General features: G+C 37.2%; 1 protein-coding gene and 1 long non-coding RNA gene across 2 annotated transcripts in view; one reads left to right on the forward strand and one right to left on the reverse strand.

The window, feature by feature from the left end:
• tspan18b (tetraspanin 18b) overlaps nt 1-15,495 on the forward strand; it is a 66,432-nt gene that overhangs the window by 17,324 nt on the left and 33,613 nt on the right. The gene's annotated exons all lie outside the window — the stretch shown is intronic.
• On the reverse strand, nt 13,755-14,444 carry LOC116708720 (uncharacterized). Its single transcript, XR_004336753.1, has 3 exons — nt 14,384-14,444; nt 14,245-14,301; nt 13,755-14,076 (listed from the first exon to the last, which is right to left on the reverse strand). It is a non-coding gene; the product is annotated as an uncharacterized LOC116708720 (long non-coding RNA).

Consider the following 15,495-nt stretch of genomic DNA (forward strand, 5'->3'; position numbering starts at 1 on the left):
TATTTTTGCTTTGTCTTTATGGTAATCCGTCTGTTTTCCCTTCCTCTGACATCAATAATACACCCGCTGCATTAGAGTAATGCTCTCCTATAGAATAGCTATAAAGCAGTCTGGATGAACATCTTTTGGGGCTGAAGCTTTACAGGCAGCCTTAAACAATACACCAGGTCAGATTTAAACCTTTACATAAAAACTTACTTCATTATGAAAATCCCAGGTCTTTGTTTTATGGCCATGCGGCGCTACATGGCTTGTTTATTCTGAACTTTATGTTTGTGGTGAGGCTGATTGAATTATTTACCCTTGAGTAAAGCTGCAGCTCAACCTTTTGGAGCGTTTGCTCACAGTTTCATCACCGGCCCAATAATTACTAAAGTTGGCATCAGCAGGATCTGCTCAGGCAAGAACTGTCATCATTTCCCTCCTATATCTGCTGAGACAACCTCAAGAAAATCAACAGAGATGATCTTGTGTTTATTCTAGTTTATTACACGCTTTAATCGCCTTACTTTAAATCCTAAAGGCACCTTTTTAGACTGTTTTCTCATCGTGCTGCCAATGTATCTCTGACCCTCAAACTGCCTCAGATCCATCATGTTTTGTGGCCTGAATCTATTGACTTGTGTTTCTGTAGGGACTTCATTTTGGAGCCGCTCCAAGCAGCTCGGTTTTCATCCTCTCCCCATCGTTTCTCTGGCCCCCGTAAATCAATGTGATGTAATTGTATAAACTCCCTTTTCCCACAGCTCTGAACTGGAGGCACAACGTTCTCAGGGAGAAAGTGATTCAGCGTGACCCGCTAACCTCAGCCTGTTGATTCCCACAGTGTTGTTGTCCCCGTCTTGTGAAACACAGACTTTGCTCTTTAAATATCTGTTTAAGAACAAGTGTGTTTGCTCCAGCGGTGTTTAGCATTTGTTCAGTTTGTCAGGGAGGTCCTCAGGGCCAAGCATGCACCTCATGACATCATGAGGTGCCGTAACAGGATCTGCTCGAACTTTTCACATTTTGTACGCGAGAGGATTAGGAAACACTGACGGAAAAATTATTCTGACTTTAATTTGTCGATATTAAAAGTCAGAATTCTGAGTAAAAAGTTTTAAATTATCGAAAATTTTAGAATTCTAAGAATTCTAAGAATTTTGTCTTTAATCTTGGAATTCTTAAAGTCTGATTAAGAATTCAAAAAAATTTTGAAAAATTTTCTGTTTTGTTAGAAAATTCTAACAAAAAAGTCAGAATTCTGAGAAAAAATGTGAAATTTAAAAAATTGTAGAATTATGAAATTCTAAAAGTCAGGATTCTGAGGAAAAATGTGAAATTTAAAAATGTTTAGAATTATGAAATTCTAAAAGTCAGAATTCTGAGAAAAAATGTGAAATTTAAAAATGTTTAGAATTATGAAATTCTAAAAGTCAGGATTCTGAGGAAAAATGTGAAATTTAAAAATTTTTAGAATTATGAAATTCTAAAAGTCAGAATTCTGAGAAAAAATGTGAAATTTAAAAAATTGTAGAATTATGAAATTCTAAAAGTCAGGATTCTGAGGAAAAATGTGAAATTTAAAAATGTTTAGAATTATGAAATTCTAAAAGTCAGAATTCTGAGAAAAAATGTGAAATTTAAAAATGTTTAGAATTATGAAATTCTAAAAGTCAGGATTCTGAGGAAAAATGTGAAATTTAAAATTTTTTAGAATTATGAAATTCTAAAAGTCAGAATTCTGAGAAAAAATGTGAAATTTAAAAAATTGTAGAATTATGAAATTCTAAAAGTCAGGATTCTGAGGAAAAAGTCAAAAATGCTAAAAAAAAAAAAAAAGTCACAATTCTGAGAAAAAGTTTTTGTTTTCCTCAGGGAAAAAATAAAGAAGAGTGGCTGTAATCCACTTCTCTACATTTTTTCCACACTAAAACCACATTTTATTTTAACAAGATTGTTTGAGGTGAACTAACAGAAATGTTTTCAACAAAGTTAATAAAATCCGACCAGTTTGTATTTACCCACATTTACTCTGATGCCCCTAAACAAAATCCGAAGCAACCAAATACCTTAAACTAAATATTAAATAGATCAGAGTTTTATTTAATTTAACCTTGAGAATAAATATAACCGTTAGTCGTCCACCTGAACTGACAGGTCAGCCAAGCAGAGCGTTCATCACAGAACCATCCAAGAGGCTCATGGGAAATCTGACAGAGCTGCAGGTCAGGCTGGAGAAAATGCTAATGTGACATCTATTAATGATGCGCTGCACTAATCTGGTCGAAGACGGCTGTTAAAGGAAAGGAGTTCTGCTCAAAACAGAACAAGATTAAATGTTTTTACTGTTTCTAAACTCATCCATTTCTTTTGATTGTATTTACTCAGGATGCAGTGCGGTGTAATTCACTTCTGCTTTTGGAGCGGACTTTGGTCCGCTTGGCATTCACATATCCATTCGAACTGCATCGGTTCACTTCAATCAAACCAAAACTGCATCAGAGTTTGATTAGGGATTCATACCTCCGAAACGAACCGGACTTTGGAGGAAAACAAACTAGAGTTAGATTGGTGTGAATTTATCCTTATCGGCCTAGTCAAAGTCCAGCTCTAAATCCATCTAAGAATATGTGCCAAACGTTAAAATGGTCCTCTGTCTAAACTGATGAAGCTTGAGCTGTTTTCAGAAGATTGATCAGCATTTTCAACTTCCAGAAGGTCAGAGCTGATAAATGAACCCTGCAGGATTTGCAGATGTAAAAGATTTAAAATGGATGAAAATAAATGGATTTCACACTTTTAGATTATTATGTGTAAAAATGTTAGAAAGCCATTCGTCCTTGATATTTTTGAGATTTGTTTTGCCTTGCTGGTGATTTTCCTGTGAAAATAGTCGTTCGAATCATTGAGCAGCCGTGTTAACGCGCTCCATTTTTATACGTTGCTTTAAACTGTGTGACTAAAGGAATAATTAGCAGTTGTAAACGAGAGTTTTTAAAAAATTTTTTACCCAGTTTCGTAAACCGTGCTGGAGTAAAAACACTCCCACACCTCAGTTCACCGCCAGACAGTCTCCTTTTTATTTATTTATTTTAAAAAAGGCTGACAGCTGAGTGACGGGTGGATGGGAGGAAAATGCAGGTGTGGATCCTCACAGCTCTCCTCTCTCGCTGCCTACCAGCTTTTTCTCAAAAAGATGCTTTTCTTTTTTTTTTTTTAGTTGTTTCTATGACAACATGATCCTGACAACTCATCCCCACTTTAACCACAGGTTTTTGATAAACCAATATTACCTGTTTGCTTTCTAGGAGAGTGTAGCAATTTCCTAAACCTTTAATTCACAAATCGCCTTTTGCCTCCAGATGTTTAAAACTTGATCTTGTTCCCACGGCAACCGTTACGATAGTAATATTGCCAGTACAATCACCTTTAAATTAAAGAATTAGGAAAGCAGGAACGCAAAGAAAGAAACTGCAGGAACAAAATTTCTGATCTGATAATGAATTTTATTAAACATCCCAATGAATTCAGCTCAGAAACATTTAGTGTGAACAGGACATTATCCTCAAGCTTTGCTAACTGAGAATTGCATTAAAATGAACATTTGCCTTAATAAAACACAAGAGTCAGATCAATGTAACGCACTTCCATCTCAGGAGACAAAAACATGCTGCTAAGCATTCTGGGAAATAGTTCCCACTCCTGTCTTTTTCTTCTTTCAGTTTTTTAAATGCTAATCTAAAAACTCAATTTATTAAACTCTTGGAGGTTTGACTAAATTAATAAAAAGTTAACACAACTTACTGCTGTAAGTTTATCTTTCACAAACTCACATTTAGGTTCAAAATCTAAAACTGGATAAATTTATTTCACTTAGAGAGTAGAAGATAGTAGACACAACTAGAAAATTCCTGAAGAAATTTAACCGGGGCCTGCCAAAATGTGCCCGTCGGTTTGCGTTCTGATGCTAGAAATTAGCATCAATGCTAAAGAAAGCTGCAATGTAATCAATAGCATGAGGAGATTGACAAGAATGTTTACCAACATGGACTTGCACCATTCAGTATGATAAAGTAAGTGTATCAGCTAAAATTAGCGAAAATGCTAATGTTAGCATGAATGCTTTCAGTAGCATGTGGGGCATCATTAGCATGTTGTCTATACTTCACTTACTCCATTCAGTCTACTAGACAAGGCTAATAAGTCAGAAAAATAGCTAATAGCTTATATAAGCTAAAAGGCTAATGCTAATGAACTGCCTAGCTGCGCAAGGCAGTTCCTTAACCTGAGAGAAAAAGATAATGCAGAATAATCTTATTGCTAAATGCGGCTCAAATGTTTTACAGTGTATTCCAACCAACTTTGTTGCCTTCTGATATTATTTTATATCTTATCTTATATCTTATCATTAGGTTTGAGTTTAAATCATTTCCACTGATTTTCTTCTTGGAGTTTAAAATCATCTTATTGAGATGATTATTTAAAAATATGCATTTTACATTTCAAGCTTGCAAAACACAAAATCTTTACCAAATATTTTTGGTCTAGTTTTTAGATCAAATGTCTAATTTCACTAGAAATTAGACAAAACTAACTTACAAGTAACTTTTCAATAACAAATAGAAGCTTTTTTTTAATCAATAGTCTTTTAGTATTGATGAAAAAGTACAAGTTCCACTGCCAGATAAATTCACTTATAACATGGGAAAAATGTTTTGTTATAAGTATTTGTCGGCCAGTGGAACTTTTTAATCAAAATTAATGACTGTTTAACTTAAAACAAGCTCCTGTATTTTGCTGAAAAGTTGCTTGCAAGTTAGTTTAGTCTTATTTAAGGTGTGCACAGATATTTGCTCTAGAAAGTTCACAGAAATACTTGGTAAGATTTTGTGTTTTGCAGTGATTAATCGCTATTAGTCTCATAAAACTTTTTAATCAGCACAACAAAACGATTCATTTAGGAATTTGGAAATATCATTCTGTTGAGGTTTTCGAACTGCTACAGTGGACTCCTGTGGATCACAACAGCCCACAAACTAATTGAGACTCCCGTTAAAAAGCACCAAAAGCATCTTAAACCAACGGTGTCCAAACCTTTTGCAACAAGTTCAGGTTTGTGTGTTTGTTGGTCGTCCCTCACTGACTCCATGATATTTTTAGAAGGTCATCATGTTGTTAGATTTGCATAATCACGCTCATCTGTGAAAGTATTTCCTCCTCTGTAAACGGACTGTCTGTGGGTTTTTGTGGCTGCGCTGACTGTGCGCACCAACAGCAACAATAAAAACTCAAACACAAATGTCGGCTCTGTAAATCGGCTGCAATTAGTGACCAAACCAGAAGGTTTTGTCAGCTAGTTTCCTTACATTCTCCAGATGATGTCACATTTTGGCATCCACACACAACGCAGCCCATCCATTTCAATTTAAAACCGCGACACCCCCACGTCCTCGCATTTCAGATTCCCATTTAACCCCTGATGTTTTATGCATTGTGTTTTTCAGGCAGCACAGCTGAGGAAGTGAACTTTCTCACAGCCAGCACTGACTGTTTACAGGCAGCTAATACGTTCTAAGCTCCGCAGATTAAATCTCATTTCTCTGAGTGCTTTTTGTGTCGAGCCAAGCCTGATTTCTCCTGACGTCTCCTTGCTTGCGGCTCCCTTGGCTGTTTGAACAAATGTTTCTTAAAGTACTCCTGCATTTTCACAAGATTAAAACCCCCACCCTCCCCTCGCTCCTCCAGTTTTTCCCCCCATATTTCAGCGTCTTCCTGGCTCGCTCTGGGGACTAACTAGAGGCAGGATATCTCGTCAAAGAAAATCTTTCAACTCTTTCTCCAGTGCGGAGCTTACTGGTAGAGGGAAGGAGTGTATCCTGAGGTTTTGGACTGAGCAGAGTTCATGCTTTCACAGTTTAGAGTTTGTCTTTGTCCAGAATTCATTTTTCTTCCTCTCCACATCCTTTCACACCCTGCCCAAGTGATAAATCCAGTTTATTCCCTCGTGTCGCTGAAGCACATTATTGAATTTTTGGCTATTATTGTACATACATTTGACAGGGTAAGGGACCAAAAAATAAACATTCATTTAGTTCTCCCTTTTTCTGTTAAGTTTAACCTGCAGCCTGTGAACTTTTTCACATTTTATTACAATTTATGATAAACCAACACAAAGTAGCGTAATGCTTTTGTTTTCAGCCAACTTCAATCCAGTGCAATCAATTCTTTTCATGAAAGTATAACCGTTGTGTGCTTAGGTATTATATTTTCAGTCAAATCAAATAATTATTTTGCCATTTAAATTATTCTAGAGTAAAGTTAGTATTTATTTTGACTTGATATTGTGAATAAAATAATAGAGAAATGTGGCTCTTAAACTCGGTGAGGGCAGTTTTTTTTTCTTATTGTGAAATAATTATTTGGTTTAAATTGCAGCATTAAGTTAAAACTCACAATTCAAGATGAATGAACTTAAAAAACAATGTTTAAACAACTTGTCTCTTGTTATTAAATCAACTTTAATTTCTAAGTTAAAATCAAGCAATTTTCTTGTTGACGTAAATTGCATTTTCAAGGCAGCAGGTGGACTTTCATTTTCAACTTAAACCACCTTCAAATGTTTTACCGTGTAAAAAATGATATTTACATACGTACTTAGTTTTTGGCTGTAATTTAACTGTGTCTGCAAGCTGCTGCGTCATCTGACAGCGCTTGCAGATTCTGAGGGATTTTGGGGTTTTAGAAAAGGTGCAGCTTTATGAGGAGGTCCCAGTGTGGCGTCTTTGTGCCGAGGAAATGATCCAGATGCAGAGCTGCTGGCTCTTGTAACCCAGTGGGACTTCTGCTCTGCTGCTCCTGTGCTGCCGCAGGATAAATCCACACAGTCAAACACCTTGCTGCTCTCAGCGAGGCGCTCTTAGGTTCAGTTTGATTTTCTGTGAAGCATCTGTGGTGTTTGTGTACCGGCTTTCCTCTTAGCACTGATTGAAGATTTTCAGTAGAACTTAATTACTGCTCAGCGACATAAAGTTTCCATATGTTGTTGTCTTGGCATGTTTTTGGAAACCATCAAGACGTAAACACGCAAATAGTTCTTAGACATCAAGATTATGGAAAGCTGTTGTAAAAACTTTGGAGACCAAAATGTATATTTTGACCAGAAATGTTAACATTTCCTCGTCTTTGTTCTCCTTCCAGTCTTGGGGATGAGGAATGTTGCACGTAAAACTTCCTCTAAACAAACGCTAAGCAATGCTACAGCATTGAGCTGAATGAGAGATGAAGTATATATCGGCTGATGGCTGATGTCGGGTGATGTGAGTCAATTTTTAACACACATTTTGTGTGTGGTTTGGGGGGAGAGAGAGAGTATTTAAGGCTACGTTCACACTGCAGCCTGAAGTAACCCAATTTCGATATTTTCGCTTTAATCCAACTTGTATCTGATCTTTCCATGACAGCCTGAACAACACAGATTAGACTTTTTTCAAATATGACCCAGGTCAATTGGACATCCGATACGTATCTGATCTTCATGTGACCCGAATCTGAACGTCCAGGTCGCATCCGTCCAGAACGTCGCCATTCTGCGTCCTGATGGGCGCAAGCGGGAAGAAAAACAACAACTATGGCGGACGATAATGATGATTAAGAGGTTAATGTGTTGGCTCTGGTTGGACAACAACTTCAGAATCATAAGATGTGCTCCACCGTTGGCATCCACGTTTATTTCCGTAAACACTGAGCACTTCTTCTTTATGCACGCTCGCTACTTGTGACGTTGTTGCGCCCTCTGCTGCACATGCGACACACTTCAGGTCGTTTGCAGTTCACACTGGATCACATACAAGTCGCATATATTTGGAAATGTGAACGACCACGCCAAAAAAAAGAAAGAAAGAAAAAAAAATTGGATTTGGGTCACTTACGTGTGAATGTAGGATAACAATGATTTTGTGCAAAAAATGTCATAAATATGTTTTGTATGAACCTATCCTGACCTGCTCAGGGAAACATAATTGGTCACCTTAAAAACAAACACACACACACACACACACATACAACCTAACACTGTTTTCTTGTGATGGCAGCCAGTTGTATCTTCAACCACTGTTTTGAAGTTCTTGTATTTTTTGGCATTTTTAGGATGAATATGGTGTAAAGTTGTTTTGCGTTTCTGTCAGCCACAGCTGTGAGTCGTACTCGTTGCTAACCAGCTGATTTCAGAGGGATTTGTGAACATTGTTGTATCACTGGATGTTCTCGGCAACAAACTCAGAATGTAAACCATTAGGATTTGGACCCCAGCCTGCAATTTGGGCCAGACTCATTCTGTAACCACCAGGCAGCCGTCCAAGTATCTTTATTCCTTTTTTATGTTGAGTCCTTTGTGTCAGGATTTATATTTTATACTCCCCATTCATTCCCTTCATGCACTATTATTTAATATACAGTCTGTTGGAAAGTGGCCTTGGAGCCTCGGCAATATAAAAACAAATCAAACATCAGAGCTTTGGCTCGTGTTGTTCAGCCCATAAACATTTCAGAGAAACTTATGCAGGAGCCCAGACTCAATGGCTTTTAGTAGTTTTTAATAATAAAAAATAGCTTTAATCTGGTGGCATTTTGCTAATTGTCTCTTTCTACTTCTTATGCACACAACTCCACTGTTTATTGTTGTCAGCACACTAAGCAGCTTTGTAGATTGTGTGATGACATAACAGTTGTTTTGCAGTTTATGTTGCAGACAAAGAACACTTTATTTCCTGCTAAAATGTTTTTCCTTAAAATTTAATGCTACAGTGTTCTTTTTTTTCTAAGCAATCTGATTTCAGCAACTGTACAGGAAACCCAACCACTCTATGGTATTTTAGCATCATTTAAATGAGAGCTAGAAATTGTTACCAGATGTGCTCTTAACACATGTAAGTGGCTGGCATGGCTTACAGAATAGCGCAGACCACATATCTCTACATCTGATGTGTTTGGAAAAATGTCCCATAGTTAGCCATGTCGGTATTTTTGGATTTAATGGCTGCTGGTTTGTGCTAAATCTCTTCATACAATCATCACTTGTGTAAGAGGTAATTTTCTGGAAACTCTTTCATATCTGAGTTGAAAATGACTGATTATTCTGGCAGCTATTTTTTATAAATACATTATTTTGACACTATCTATAAAACCTAAAAGTCTGTCAGCCTTGCAGGTATTCAAACAGCTCTGACTTTCAGACATTTTGATAGTTTGGTTAGATTGTGATTTATTTATTTCAAACCGGGTTTTGAAAACAAGCACTCAGTAGGACAAAGAAAACCTAACCAAGAGTAAAATAATTTGTCTACCACACCTTTTCTGTTTATGTTTTAACTCATAAACTTTTTATTTCTGATTTAAAATCAAAAGAGTTTTCTTGCTGACTTAAATTGCATTTTCAAGGCAGCAGGTGGACTTTCATTTTCAAATTAAACCACCTTCAAATGTTTTACAGTGCATAGTACTGACTGTGGGGGGTTGAATTGAACAGTTTTCATATATTTTTGTATGTTAAAAAGCACTTATCATTTGCCTTCTGCATACATTTTATGCCTTACTTCACCTTACTCAACTCTCTTTAAATAAACGTGGAATTCAGTTCATTTTTCACTGTAAGGTTTAAGTTCAAGGCGTATGTTGACCTACATGATGAATAAGGGATGTTTTTTAGGTGGTTTTCTTATTTTCAGGAATACATCACATTTTCTCTTTATTTGCTTATTATTACAGAATACAAAACATTTTGTTGTGTTTGAGATGCAGACAGGCCGGATGGGATCTTTAGCCCCGTTGAATTCGCTGGCAGCTCTCAAGCTTTCCTGGCTTCAGGATTTGACAGAGATGGAAATTGTTATCGTGCGTCTGTTGGACAGCTTGCGGGGCGTGTGGGCGGGAGGGAACAAACCAGGTTTAACAGCCCCCACCGTGTGTGTAGTAATGAACTCTTACCTTGGCTTGGAAGGCAGCGGCGCTGATATCCTCGCTGTGTTTTCGTAACCCTCGCTAAAAAAGGCCTTGCTCTTAATTGCGTCCCTCGGGTTCGGAGCGCTTGGTATTCACAGCCTTTCCTGTCCCTCACGTTGATCCTCCTCCTCTCCCGATCTTAACCCCATCATCCCTATTCGACAGGTCTTTCCTCTTTAATCGCCTGACTTCAAAGCGGCATTGTGATGCCCCCGGGGCGCTGAGCTCTTCAGAGACTCGGGGCGAATCTTACGGGCCTGGGAAGTTGGCTGAAGGTGTGATGCTACATGAGGCCACAGCCAAAGTTATTAACAGAAAGTTGCTTGGTTGCATCATGTTGTCACAACACTGCAAAAACACAAAATTTACAGAGTAATATCGATCTAGTTTGTTGTGCAAATATCTTAGCTTTATCTTATTTCAAGTGTACTAACATGCAAGTAACTTTTCAGTAAGAAATCTGAGCTTGTTTTATGTCAGTAATTTCTTAATGTTCATGAAAATGTACTAGTTCAAATGGCAGCTTATTTCACTTATAATATGGGAAAAATGTCTCGTTATAAGTGAAATAATCTGCCAGTGGAACTTTTACTTGGTTGCTAGGCGACGTCCTGGGCTTGGCTGGGGTTGCTAGGTAACGATGAAGCGCCCGTTGATAGTGACATAAGTGAAATAATCTGCCAGAAAATAATATTAAGGAATTGTACTTAAAACAAGCTCCTATATCTTGCTGAAAAGTTACTTGTAAGTTAGTTCTGTCTTATTTCAAGCATTGTAAGATATTTACACTAGAAACTAGACCAAAAATACTTGGTGAGATTTTGTGTTTTTGCAGTGAAGAGAGACGTTGGTGTAGGTTTAGAAGCAAGTTGAACATATTTACGAGACTCTTAAGTGTGGATCAAACCAGAGCTGATTTCTGAATTCAGTGGATATTTTTTTCTCTATTTCTTTTCAAAAAAGAAATTACAAATGACAGAAAATATTTTTGAAAAGTGTTTTTATTTCACCCTGTATGATGAAGTGTCAAGGCCAGACTGCAGGAATTTCTATTTAATTGTGAGTCATAACATTAGATGAAAATTTACCAGAACGTCTTAAAGTTGAGACGAAAATAGCTTGGATAATTAATTTTTAAAAATTTTTTGTGTTGGAGTTTTCATAAAATTACTCCTTCATTCTTCTAATATCATATGATTTTAAGACCTTATTCTCACATTGCCACGTCTGTATTAGGTTTTGTTGTAGAGTTGACCTGAATAAGAAATGCTTCTCAAGCAAGATGGCGGCCAGAACAATGGAAACCCAAGGAGTGACTTGATGGGGGGGGAAAAAATCCAGATTTTCCAAAAATAAAATATTCAAAAACCAAAGATTAAATGAGTTGATTAAATTGATTTATCACCCATATCTTCTCTGAGTGCTGGGCTTTAATGAAGGCATCTTTTGCAGAGGTGAGAGACAATCTGCTGCATGAAGAACCTGCCAGCCAGACGAGCGATCTGGCCAACGCTCACCACAAAGGGGTCGACACAACAACGTCCTTTCATTTGCATCACAGTACCTAACTCGCAACACAACCTCCTCAACTTTTCATTCAGCCCAATATGATTAATGCCTAGAAAACAGTGGAAACTGCTTAACGAGTCCAACTTCCACCTTTTAGCTGAAGTGATTCTGTATGCTATTTGTGTGGAACCCCCCAGAGTCTGCAGTGGAGCAAAGAACAAAGAAAACAGTGGGGAGCGAAGGCCAGAGAGGGAAGAATGAGTGATTATCAGTGTGGTGCCCTCTGATCAGTGTGGGGATTGTTTCTCCATTGTGGTAGTTTATCTTTATCTCCTGTGGCTGACTTACACTGTTGGATCAATAAATCCAGATGGAGTTAGGCGATAATTCTGCCTCAGCATTGCCCTCATTAAAGCGGACATTCAGGAGATATATAGCTGCCGGCATGTGCCATTTTTCCCATTTCTATAATACAGCAGTTGGATAGATATGAACTGCTGGGGGTTGGTGAGACCAGACTGAAGAAAAATGACCCAAATGGCTACAGACTCTTTTCTTTGTTGAGGTGTTTAATAAGATTTTATTGAACACTGTAAAACATTTACAGGTGGTTTAAGCTGAAAATGAAAGTCCACCTGCTGCCTTGAAAATGCAATTTAAGTCAACAAGAAAATAGTTTTGGTTTTAACTCAGAAATGAAAGTTCATGAAGTTGATTTAACAAGAGACAAGTTGTCTAAACATTGTTTTTTAACTTCATTAATCTTCAATTGTGAGTTTTAACTTAATGCTGCAATTTAAACCAAATAATTATTTCACAATATGCAATAAAAAAATCTGGCCTCACCAAGTTATAGAGCCACATTTCTCTATTATTTTACTCAAATTATCAAGTTAAAAATAAATACTTATTTTACTTTAGAATAATTTAAACCCTTGTTTCAAACTGCAGGAACAAAATTTCTGATCTGATAATGAATTTTATTAAACATCCCAATGAATTCAGCTCAGAAACATTTAGTGTGAACAGGACATTATCCTCAAGCTTTGCTAACTGAGAATTGCATTAAAATGAACATTTGCCTTAATAAAACACAAGAGTCAGATCAATGTAACGCACTTCCATCTCAGGAGACAAAAACATGCCGCAAAGCATTCTGGGAAATAGTTCACACTCCTGTCTTTTTCTTCTTCCGGTTTTTTAAGTGCTAACCTAAAAACTCTAGTTTATTCAACTCTTGGAGGTTTGACTAAATTAATAAAATGTTAACACAACTTACTGCTGTAAGTTTATCTTTCACAAACTCACATTTAGGTTCAAAATCTAAAACTGGATAAATTTATTTGACTTGACTTAAAAGGTAAAAGATGGTAGATACAACTACATGCTGCTCCAATGTTTTACAGTGAAGGTGCATTACACCCCAGGGGAAGCGTCTGTTTAGTTTGTATAGAAAGGATAACTTTACCTTGTGTGTAAACAATGTCGGGTTAATTAAATAGATGAAATATAGCCTAATTTTCAACACATTTTTCCAGGCTAGAACTGTTCAGCCTTCAATAACCATAAAAATAAGTCCATGGATGTGAAGTGGAAAAATTTAAGAGTTTGTTTTTGACTAGAGAGAAGCTGATTCCAGACCAAACATCAATCACTTCCTGCCTGTTTCCTTGCCACTTCCTGTCCTCAGAGGAAGAGAACTGACCAAACTACCTGCTGTTGTGTGACCTTTGACATTTCCGACAAAGCTTCCTGCCTGATCAGAGTGAGACCCAGAGAAAATACAACCACTGTGAATGGGCACACAGATTTAAATTAACTTCATTCTTTTTGCTAAAAACCGATGTTATAAATGTCTGTTGGAGAATTTCTCAGTGGAAACGATCTGTTAGGTGGCAGCTAATATAAAGACAGAGTGGCAGAATACTGGGTCAACTGGAAATACATCTTCATCTTTAAGTAAGCATTTTTTTTTATCTGCTTTTATCAACTGTTGTTATACCTGCAGCTGACAGTTTTGGAAATTGGATGGTCCGAAACTAATGATGACTGGCCACAAATGAAAAGCTCTATCTGAAGCCGAATTGATTTTCTCCTTGTCACGATGTTGTTAATCTTTGGAGGGATCTGGCTGTCTTACTTAGTGTAACCCGAGTTACATTTTAAGATTATTAAAAAACCCAAATCAACGTCACTCTAAGTGAAAAACTAGGTTCCAGGTTCGTCTACTGGAGGTAGTGGCAAATTGCAAGACACATACAACTGGAGAGTGCAAAATCAATGAGGTGTATTTATATTTACAATATATACAAATTGTTTCACAGCTTTAAAGTCCAGTTCCTTAAACCAAGGAAGTCTCTGTCGGTGACGGAAGGGAAAAAACAAAAATAGTCATTTAGTTCCAGCTGTGAAGTGGTTGGTTGAATTTCCCTTCCGGTTTGGAGATGTTTCCTCAGATTATGGGTGACTTTCTGAATCCGCTATGGTTAGCTCGCCAGTCCGGTCAGTATACAAAAACCAGACAATTCTTAATGTGTCCCAGATCCTTCAGTTACTCCGAGCGGGGGTGGGATCTGGAACACACCTGGCCTGCGCAAACAGGCCCGACAATCAATGTACATGTACATGCATTTCTTAATAATCGAATCTGAGCCTACATAATTACATGCAATTTCAATCCAAATGTGTTTTTATGTAGGTGTGTAATCACAGGCTGGGAGGCTAGCGCTAGCATTCTAGCTCCCGAGCAACACTTACCAGTTCCTCTTTTGACAACCAGAGATCGTTTCAGCGTTCAGATGAGCGACCATATGTCTGTAATTTAACAGAGGTATACGATTGATGTATAATCGACATTCAAAAGCAAAACCGCTTTGGGAACAACACCCAAGCCTACCTGCACGTCAAAGTCCCACAGCGTCTGCTACCCAAGGTGCGATTTAGCAGCAATATAAGCAGTAGCTGTCAATTTAGGACTGACGTGCAGCTGTCATATGATGTTAAACCCTCGCGAGAACAACCCTGCTCTCGCCCGGTTAGTGTCGAAAAAGTAAAACAAAGGAGGATTTTTAAATTAGATCTTTAAATAAAACAAAATAAAATTAGATTTAACAAAATAGAAAATAAAATAACTAAACTACATCTAATATAGAAAAATTATCCTGGTTACATTAGTGATTACAGTGCTGTGTTGTTCCTTCTGCTGTCAAGAATTTATTTTAAATAACTTCGACTGATGAGACTAATGAAACTTTCAAGAAAAACCTCTGTGCTTAAATCAGTGTGAAGTTCTTGGTTCAGTCCCAAAATATACAGAAAAGGTCATGATATGGTTTAATGTAACTATATGTTTAATATTTTATAACTTACTACACTCAGCAGCAGAAACGTTTTCGTACCTCTTAAGAAAAACTGCAGGTGGTATAAAAAAAACCTTTATAGCTTTATAGTATTCATGTTTACTATATGAAACAAATACATTTATTTTACAAATAAAATAAGGTTTTATTTGAAACATAAAAATTCTCATTGATGTAGTCAGCTGTAGTTGTCATGCCAGGCCACCAGATGGCGCTGTGAGTTTATCAAGTCAATGGCGTCTTTTGACCGTTGGCTTCAACCTCTTTGTAAACAATAACCAGTCGACATGAATACCTTTGCGGAGGATTTATCAGATATGATGAGGAATTACATTTGTATAATTCTTCATAAAATACCTACAAAGTAGTGATGGTGAGATGAAGCCTCATGAGGCATTGAACCACTTGAGCCAACTGGTTCGAGAAAGGGTTCATTTCTTGAGGCTTCATGTGCACACGAAACCACCTACTGGCCAGGTGTATAATCACAGCCAGCTGTATCTTAACACGTGTGATGCATTGAATTTTTGTCTATTATGGCTCTTGGGAATGACTTCACAAAAGGTGTAGGACGAAATCATTTGTCTACATAAATTATGTATACACATATGTGTATAATAAAATATTGTTTGAATGTATCCTCTGTGTG

This window comes from Xiphophorus hellerii, chromosome 2 (assembly GCF_003331165.1).
Source record: "Xiphophorus hellerii strain 12219 chromosome 2, Xiphophorus_hellerii-4.1, whole genome shotgun sequence".
NCBI lineage: Eukaryota > Metazoa > Chordata > Actinopteri > Cyprinodontiformes > Poeciliidae > Xiphophorus > Xiphophorus hellerii.